The sequence below is a fragment of the Urocitellus parryii genome, chromosome 2, assembly GCF_045843805.1.
Source record: "Urocitellus parryii isolate mUroPar1 chromosome 2, mUroPar1.hap1, whole genome shotgun sequence".
NCBI lineage: Eukaryota > Metazoa > Chordata > Mammalia > Rodentia > Sciuridae > Urocitellus > Urocitellus parryii.
Window position 1 is genome coordinate 76,782,464 of NC_135532.1, and position 9,927 is coordinate 76,792,390.

Genomic DNA, 9,927 nt, shown 5'->3' on the forward strand with positions numbered 1-9,927 from the left:
AAGGGGGATCAGTGGAATGGAGGGAGAGGATGAAGGACAGGGGAAAGTGTTGAGGACTGAATTAGTTGTGTTCCATGCTTTTGTGATTATGTCATCGTACAGGGTATATCCTGGTGTGTAACTAAAAAGAATTTTTTTAAAAAAGTCATTAAATCACTCTTTTCAAAAGAAAAATCATTCCAAATAAACTTTAAATTTTATAAATTCAGTAAATAAGTCATCAAGAGATAAAATATTTTTAAAATGTTTTACATATTTCATTGAAAATTATATCAATTTATCCATAAATTCTATGAAATAAGTATCAGTTTCTAATGACCTTCAAAAAATTGCACTGCGATTTCTTAAGAGTTAAAGTGGACTTACTCTGTAGGTTGTGGCTTAGATATGAGGTGTCCCCCAAAGGCGCCTATGTGCATTTAGGAGATTAAATAATTAATTATGAGAGCTATACAAATAAATCAGTGGATTAATCCATTTGATAGAATAATAATTTGAATGGACTACTGGGTGGTAACTGTAGGCAAGTGGGGAGTTGCTGGAGAAAATATGAGATAAACAATTTCCAAAATATATAATCACTTTGTGCCCAGAGAAATGGAGCCAGGTGAGACCTTTATAATTGTCAAATAAACTTTTCCTCCTCTGAATTGTTCTCATCAGTCACAAAGACAAAAAGCAGTGTCTTAATGAGCATGTGTGATGTCACTAATTTTGTTTTTCTTTTGAAGTTTTGATGTCACTATTTTTGTTTTTCTTTTTGCAGTCATCCCTCTGTATCCACTGGTTTAATATTTTGGGAAAGTTAAGATAAGAAACATGAACTTTCATCTCTTTACTAAAGGAAGAGGAATATTGCTAAAAGCACTGAAGCAGAAAACCTATTGCTGAAAGAGTAAACCTTGAAACTTTATAACTCACAAACAGAATAAAAATCAGAGTATAAGGATCACATGAATTTTTACAGATTTTAAGAAAATATTGTCGCTGGTCCCAGGGGAGCACACCTGTAATCCCAGCAGCTTGACTGAGGCAGGAGAGTCTCAAGGCCCTAAACTGTCCGGATTAAATCTTTGCTTTGAACTAGTAACCCTGGACAGTGAGAAGCTGCTTCAGGGAATCTTTGTGCGAAAATGCAGAGAGAACTGCCCTGTTGCAGATGGCTCCTGTTGATAGGGAGACTCCATCAAAGCTGGTTCACTCACCATGTCCCACTTCCACTTATAATTGAGTCGTGTCTTCAATTTTTTAATTCTAATTTTCCTAATACAACCCCCCGCCTGCATTTGGAGAACTGTTCACTCACCCTGCAGGTCAACACAGTGAAACTAAGCAACTCAGTGAGACCCAGTCTCTAAATGAAATGCGCGCATACACACACACACACACACACACACAATCAATCAATCAATCAATCAATAAATGGGGGGGCGGCTGGGGATGTGGTCCAGTGGTTAAGCCCCATTGGGTTAAATTGAAAAAGAAAATATTGTTGCTTTTAGCAGATTCACATTATCAGTGAACTTCTGGCAGGCAAATCTGAGCACCATAGTATACAAAGCAGAAAGATGATGCTGAAGGACAATATAAGTTCACCAAGGAAGCAGGCCTTAGTTGGGAAGTTCTTAAGTCTCCTCCTTCCTCCCCTCCAACTTTCCCTGTCCTTGGCCAGGGTACTATTGGTACCACTGGTACTCGGACACCAGAACATTCTTGTTCTTCTGGGCCTTAGTGAACTCCATCTTGTCCACGCCCTTGCCACTGTACCAGGGCAGGAAGGCCTTGAGCCAGAACATGGCGGTGAACTGCTCAGAGATGCACTTGAACAGCTCCTGGATGGCCATGCTGTTGCCTCGGAAGGTGGTGGAATGTCTCACATGGCAGTCTTCATGCTGTGGAGTATCCACTCCACAAAGTAGCTGCTGATCTTGTTCCGGCATGCTGAGCATTTGCTCGTCCACTGCCTCCCTGGACGTGCGGCCTCAGAAAATGGTAGCCACTGCCAGGTAGGGACCATGAGGGGGTATCACTTGGCCATCGTTCTTGGCGTCGATCGTCTCCTGGGTGAGCTTGGGTACAGTTAGAACAAGGTACCAGCATGCTGCCCCTGCTGGTCAGGGGCAAGAAGCGCAGCATGAAGAAGTGCACGTGGGGTAAAGACACCTTGTTCACGGACAAGTTGCGCACATCTGCTTCAGCAGGCCCAGGAAGCTCAGACAAGGTGGTGTCATGGCTCATAGTGGCCGCCAGCAGGAGAGCACCATATGTGGGGGTGGTCAGCCTCAGAATGCGGAAATGGGTCATATAGAGTCTCATTGTCAGCGTGGAAGATTTTATCTGTGTTTTCCACCAGCTGGTGTCCAGAGAGGGTGGCATTGTAGGGCTCCATCATTGTGTCAGACACATTTTGCAAGGGCATGATGCTGAAGGTGTTCATGGTGCAGTCTTGGTACTTCTCCCAGATCTTGCTGATGAGAAGGGTGCCCATACCCAAACCAGTGCCACTGCCCTGCTAGTGGGTCAGCCGTAAACCCTGGGCACAGTTGCAGCTTTCTGACTCTTTCCTCATCACATCCATGATGAGTTCTCCAGCTGGGCCCCTGCTGTATAGTAGCCCTTTGCCCAGTTAGTTGTCTGACCTGAATATCTGGCCAAATGATCCTAATCTCACTGAGTCAGTTGTGCCTGGTTCTATGACCTGAGGTATGTTTTTATTGCCAGCTGCTTCATTATAGTTTGCATTGATTCTTTCCAGCTGTAAGTCACTATTGCCATGGTATTTGTTGGTGAGGGGTCAGTTCCATGCTTATGGCTGATGACTTCTCAAAACAGTGCCATTCTGGTTGCCACACTGGCCTGCCAGAATGTTCATGATTTCCTGCAGTGATGCTGACTTTGGAAAGGGTGGAGGCCAGAGGACTTGGTTCACTATCTTCAGGTCATTGAAAATATTATTTTGAAGTTGTATTCCAAGTTGAAAAATCTTGTTTACCTACAATATTTAAAGTTCATGTATATAATACATACATGCAGTAATCCCTCTGTATCCACTGGTTCTGAATGCACAGATTCAACCAACTACAGATTGAATATATTTTAAAAACTTGTTCATGCTGAACATGCATAGACATTTTTACTCATTTTAATTCCATAACCAATGCATTACCATAGCTACTTACCTAGCATTTACACCATTAAGTATTATAAGTAATCCAGAAATAATTTAAAGCATATCAAAGACTGTGCATATAGTTTATACAGTTATTACACCATTAAGGGAATTTATAATCTGTCAATTTTCATATACACAAGGGTCTTGGAACCTATTATCTGAAGATACCTTGCAATGTATGTCCTTTACAATTTCAATAAAAGACCTTGTCTAAAAAAATAAAAATTTATGGTGCTAGTGTTCTATGGGCTTATACTGTTATTCTTAATTTTTTAAAGTCATTATTATGGAATTTCATGTGTGTATGCTACAAATTATGAGTAATTTTATTATTTTGAAGTGTTGAAATATTAAATATTTAAAATAATACTTTAAAAGTTATTCTAATTAAAAATCATATAGTAAGCCAGAAATTGCAAGACAAGTACCATATTACCTTGCTTATACGTGGATTCTATGAAGGCTAAATTCGTTCGAGTAAAGTAGAATAGTGGCTTTAGGGAGTGAAGGAGTGGGTGTGAGGAGATGTTGGTCAAAGGGTATAAAATATCAGTGTGTTAGGGGCTGGGTGTGGTTGTACTTGTCTGTAATCCCAGCTGCTGAGGCAGGAGGATTGGGAATTTAAAGCCAGCTTCAGCAAAAGTAAGGCAGTAGCAACTCAGTAATACTCTGTCTCTAAATAAAATAAGCACAGAGCTGGGAATATGGCTCAGTGGTTAAGTGTCCCTGAGTTCAATTCTCAGTACCCCACCCCTACAAAAAACATTTTTCAGTGTGCTAGGAAGAGTCAGTTTATAGGATCTATTATAAAATAGTGATCTGTAGTTAGTAACAATTATTATATTCTTAAATATTGGCAAGGGAGTAAACTTTAAATTCTTACCACAAAAAAATAAAAGGTGAAATAATGAATATCTAATTAGCTTGATTTAGCCACATCTACATATTTGAAAAAATGCTGTGCACAATATAAGTAATTTTCATTTGTCAATTTAAAAAAAGTACAGCAGCAACCATAACAAAACCAATAATACAGGGTGTGGGTTTAGTTCAATGTTAGAATGCTTGGCTAACAAAGGAAAAACCCTGGATTCAATCCCCAGGTCAAAAAAAAAAAAAAAAAAAAAAATTAAAAGAAAAAGAAAAAGGAAAGGCCAATAATACTTCTCCACCAGATGGCAACATTGAGTTCTTTTTAAAAAAATAAGTGGTTATAGCAAAAATCAGAGAATGCAGTGATTTAAGTAACCAGCGAAAAATAATTATTGCTTTTCTTTATTTAGTTGAAAGAAGAGTAATTATTTAATTCTAAGAGATTTAATCAAAAATATTTAATTAATACATCAAATAAACATTATAATTAAAATTGAATATATGATTTATTAAATAATGATTCAATTTGTGAATGTTTATATTGTATTTCAGTTAAACTACCTATCAGAGTAGAAATTTATTAATAACTTAGAGAGAGAAACTTGCTTATTAAAATTATTAAAATATAGCACATTAAAAAGGAAAGACAGTGGAATGAACCTGATATTACTTTCTATTTACATATATGAATACTCCACAGTGAATTTCACCATCATGTACACCCATAAGAAATTGATTTTAAGAAGTAAGATAAAAAAAAATAACTATAGGTAAATGGCAGAAAGATCAATAGAGAAGGAGGTGGGGAAAAGTTAGGAGAGGTACTGGGGTCCTAATTAGAATTACATATATTCCATGCTTGTATAATCACATCAAAATGAATTCTACTGTCATATATAACTAAAAAGAATCAATAGAATAAAAATAGTAAATTAAACATATGTAAAAAGTTACCCAAATCCACAATATTTATCTCAAAATGGAAATCTAAAATATTAGCATAGGATCCAAAGTTCTAATATCATTTAGAAGCAATTGATAAAAGTGCCTAATAAGTTACTGGGACAAAGAAACACTATTTAAGGTGGCTTGAGTAATTGCAACTGTAAAGTCAGCACAAAATTATGAATTATAGGTTTAGTATAATAGACTATAGATCCATATTAGCAGTTTGGAAAACAGAAGATGATTATAACTTGTCTCATTTACTGAGAAACCTTACAATTTGACATAGCTGAAACAAATTTAAATAAAATAAATATTAGAGATTAGCCACCAATAAACTTTAGAGGGGTTTTATAATTAAGGAACAGATGCCACTAAAGCCCTCATGGCTATATGAGCCCTAACAATATATCAGTAATCAAATATGAGCTAAGCAAATCCCCAAAAGAATTTGTAACACTAGTAAATATGGATGGTGGATGCTTAAGATAATTTTAATATTTTGATCATTATACTAATTATTATATGGTACACCTTTTTTAATAAAAGATTCTACAAGATTTTATCCTTATGGAATAATGGTAAATAACAGCCTTGATATGAGGAAAAGTTGTATATGATTATTGATTGGATAAAGGGAAAGGGTGAGAGGTATTACTTGAAATATGAGGTTTTTTTTTTTTTCTATTCTGGGGGACCTTGAGTAAGTTTAGATTCATCCATTCAAATGCTAAGCATTTAAAATTTTATTAAAATTGTGCTGTAATAGCATGGAGACTCCAGGAAATTTAGAGAGCCTGGGTTGAAGGAAAGAGGATTTGTAAACTAAGGTTATATTTTAGCCTGCATATATGAGAAATTAAATAATTGGTGGCTATAAAGTAGAATAAAAAAACCCAGAAGAGATAGCTACTCATACAGTTAAGCATTGTTTTAGAAATCAGTAAAAATTTAAGCAAAGGTCCAGTTGAGCCATTATACTCATAATTCTTCATAGCTCTAAATCTACTGTGTTTTCTCATTTCAAAGAATTATAATGTGCTGTTATTAATAAAATATCATTACAATTGAAAAACACACATTGAAGATAAGCAAAGAGGATGAATATGTAGAGTTCCTCTGATTACTTCATATTCCTCAAAATTAGAGAAAATGGAATAAGAGAAATGAATTGGATGAATGTAAAAATATTACAGGGAAATAAGTCAGTGATCAGAGAAAAAGTGCAAATAGGATTGAAAACCATCCACTCAATAAACATGGCTAAAAAGATGGGTAAGATAAACTTCCAATGGTGCATGCTCCTTTAGAAAGCCTGGGCAAGTCTTTAGGTGATTATGGGAACAGACTGTCTGAAAGTATGAGTATGAATGCTCAGGGAAAAAAACAACAACAACAACAACAAAATGATCGACTTAAAGAAGAAAAGGATTTTATATGGAAAATAGAGGCTTAAATGGCTTTACTGAAAAAGTGACAATCATGGGACATAACTGAGGCATGGAATTAAGACAAAGTGCCACATTTGTATCCCTGATTCTTTTTACCCACAGTTGTGATTCTTATTACCAGCCATAGAAATGCTGAGATTGGGTGACTCAACATCATTTGACATCAAAAACTTCAGCTGGAATATGGCCTCTGTATAAATTCATCTTCCAAATCTTTGAGCACATCTCGCTTCAGTCTACTTCATAGTCAGAAAGGTAGGTGCAAAGGATTGTGATTTAGCTCATATTCTGTGATTCAAGGATATATAGAAAAAGTCTCTAAGTAACTATTGAGAAGCTCATTAATGTTAATCATGAAGACCCATCATTGATTTTGGCAGCTAAGATAAAAAAATAATAATAAATTATATTAACACCATGAATAAAGAACTGAACACAAGAATAATTTGAGACTGCTCATGAGATTGTAACTTTCTAACTGCTAGAAGCATACTTAGCATTTTAAAATTAATAATGTTTGGTATGTTTCTAATGATCTCAAACATGCCAACTCTGACATAAGAAGAATAAACTCATTTTATGTATTCTTTGGTAATACAGTCAATAAGGACAAGGGAATTATTTTCAGTTCAAAATATTTTAGGATAAAATGTGCCTAGAATGACTAAACCATTGCAAGACTTGAAAATCAGGATATATTCATCAATTATTTCAAAAGCATTGAGTTAAAAATCAAACTGAATTCAGGACCAATTGATACATGTTTTCTTTTTTTCAAAAGATAATTTCTATGCAATCATATATATTTCATCTAATATATCTGTGCCTTATTTTTAAAATGCCTATTGTCATAACCTCAGTAAATCTTTTCAGCACTATGAGACAGAAACTATAAAATTTTATGTACTTATTTTATTTCTTCCCCCAGATAACTAAATGTTACATAAAATTTTTGTAATAAATTTAACATGAAGAAACTAAGGCTTCAAGAATTATTTCCCAAAGGCAATTTAAATAAAAATAAAAAGAGTCTGGATATCAATCCAGGTCTTCATATTAGACAGCAATTCATATTTACCTGAGACCCAGACTGTTCCCCTTGGAGGGTCACAGCAAACATGCCAATGGTGTAAGGGCATTTGAAAAAATTCTAAAGTACCTAGTAAGGTAGCATTGTGCAATAGCTAAAAATTAAGAGTCAGGAATAGCATCAGAACCCTGGCTCAGCAGATGAGACTACTCATGTAACTTTGAAATTCTAATCATTCTGCCTCAGTAGTAAAAATGAGTACTAAATATAGAGCCTATTTCTTGAATGTTTGTGGAAGTTTGATTGAGCTTACTTTTAAGCAAAATAAACACAAGCTATAGCATAAAGCCTGGAATGTGATAATAGTATGTTGTAACTATTGTTAAAATAAGTATTTTCTTTTAGTGTGGAGATATGTACATATTTTTTTTAAATAAAAGGTTGAATAAGATGTCATCTGCTACTTATTCCCCTCTAAGAGAATATTTTGATTTTATCAATATTTTTATTGTGACAAAACACTGGAATATTCTAAAAGAGAACTTTAAATTATCAGTCATATGTTCTCACTAAGGATAATGCCTAGCTAGTGAGATAATACTTTATAATTTTAAGATTTTAGGTCGATGACTATATTTAGACATTAAGCCTGATTTATAGCACATCTGATGTTATCAGATTTGTTTTCTTTAGTACACATATTTACTGATTCAAATATTTCACAGAATTATCATTGCCAAAAAATAGTGCCAGATTTAACAATTGTCTTTCTTTTATGATGATATCTAATCCAGTCTTACATTTTTCAAAAGTGAATATCCAGTCTTAGTCCTACAAATTCTGATAGTAAAATCATTCTTAATCTTCAGTAGAATGAGGTCCCTTTTAGGAAACACTAGAAACAGTTATGTCTCTTCTGATTGCTGACCCCTGCTGTTGTTCTCTACCAAGCTGGGGTTACTAAATTATTTATTATTATTATCATTTATTATTATTATTATTATTATTATTATTTTGCTTGCTTATACCCTGATAATCCTCCCTTAACAATAATATCTTATAGATCATATCTAGAGATCTTATTTACTTTCTTAGAGCCATGCTTTTTCAGAAGTTTGGGCAATAGAATTCTTCACTTGTGTGTGTGTGTGGTAGTGGAAATGGCCATCACATAACAGCTATTCTAGGAGGAAGAGACTTAAATGTAAAAATAAAAGCATCCAGTACTATCAGGCTATTAGGGCTTTTTTAATGCTGCATTAACCAGATTTATGAATCTCAAATTATTATCAGGTATTTAAATGAAAAAGATTTTAAATTTTTCTAAATATTAAATCAAGATTGTTCATTATATGTACTGATCTTTACCAAATAACTATGCATTGATTATACAACTATTTAGCAAATTCCTCTATATCTTTAATTAAATTATAAATCAAGTGAATCTGATTCTCTGGAGTGCTTCTACCTTATATGAAGCAGAAAAAGTATTAACTGTTTTCCCCACGTGTTCACAATTCGTTGACTATATAATGAGACTTAGTCTTGAGGAGATTTCATCTACTGTATTTTCATCATATTAAATTCTATGGCATGATTTTGCTGTTAAACATAGTAAATAGCAAATATATTAGAAAAAAAAGGTGACAGCTACATTTGTATTTTTTGGAATAAATGCAAAATGCAATTTGCTATGTAAGTCACCATCAATCTAAAAAATACCAACAAGCAAAAGTCCCCAGAATGTTTACAGAATTACTAGGATTAAGCAAATTTCTTCACATATTAAAATGTTTTACTCACCCTGCTCAGTTGGGGTACAAAATAAGAGCGGGGTGGGGGTCAGTTACAGAATGATTTATGATCAAATGTGATTGTGCATTGCTGTCTTAGTTTTCCTTCTTAGCATTTGGTAATTTCTATTAAATATAGAATTCCTCAAGATTTTGTATTTAGATTTGGAAACATTGTTAGGAGATCTATTTTTTCTACCTAACAAAATTTGGAAAACATTAACATGAATTTGAAATATTTTTTCAGTTCTTTTTCTTGATATAATTTAATAACATTTCTCTTCTTATTCTACTTTAAACTGAGAAATGTGTGAGCATTAGGAAATCTAATACTAATTTCTACCTTATATGAAGCAGAAAAAGTAATAATTATTTTCCCACATATGTTCACAATTGTTGACTATATTATGAGACTTGGTCTTGAGAAGATTTCATCTACTGTATTTTCATCATGTTAAATTCTATGGCATGATTTTGCCGTTAAACATAGAAAATAGCAAATAAATTAGAAAAAGAAGTGACATCTACATTTGTATTTTTTGGAAGAAATGCAATATGCAAAATCAGCCCTGGTCTTTGTGGCCCACCATCCAGAAGTGTTAAAACAGTAAAAGCATTTTTTTTTAAGACTAGCTAATGTAGAGAGACTTTAATGTAAAAATA

At 33.9% G+C, this 9,927-nt stretch overlaps 1 pseudogene; it reads right to left on the reverse strand.

Annotated features, from left to right (window-relative positions):
• Window positions 1–1,676: 1,676 nt before the first annotated feature.
• LOC113199682 (tubulin beta-2A chain pseudogene) lies at window positions 1,677–2,488 on the reverse strand (annotated as a pseudogene).
• Window positions 2,489–9,927: the final 7,439 nt, after the last annotated feature.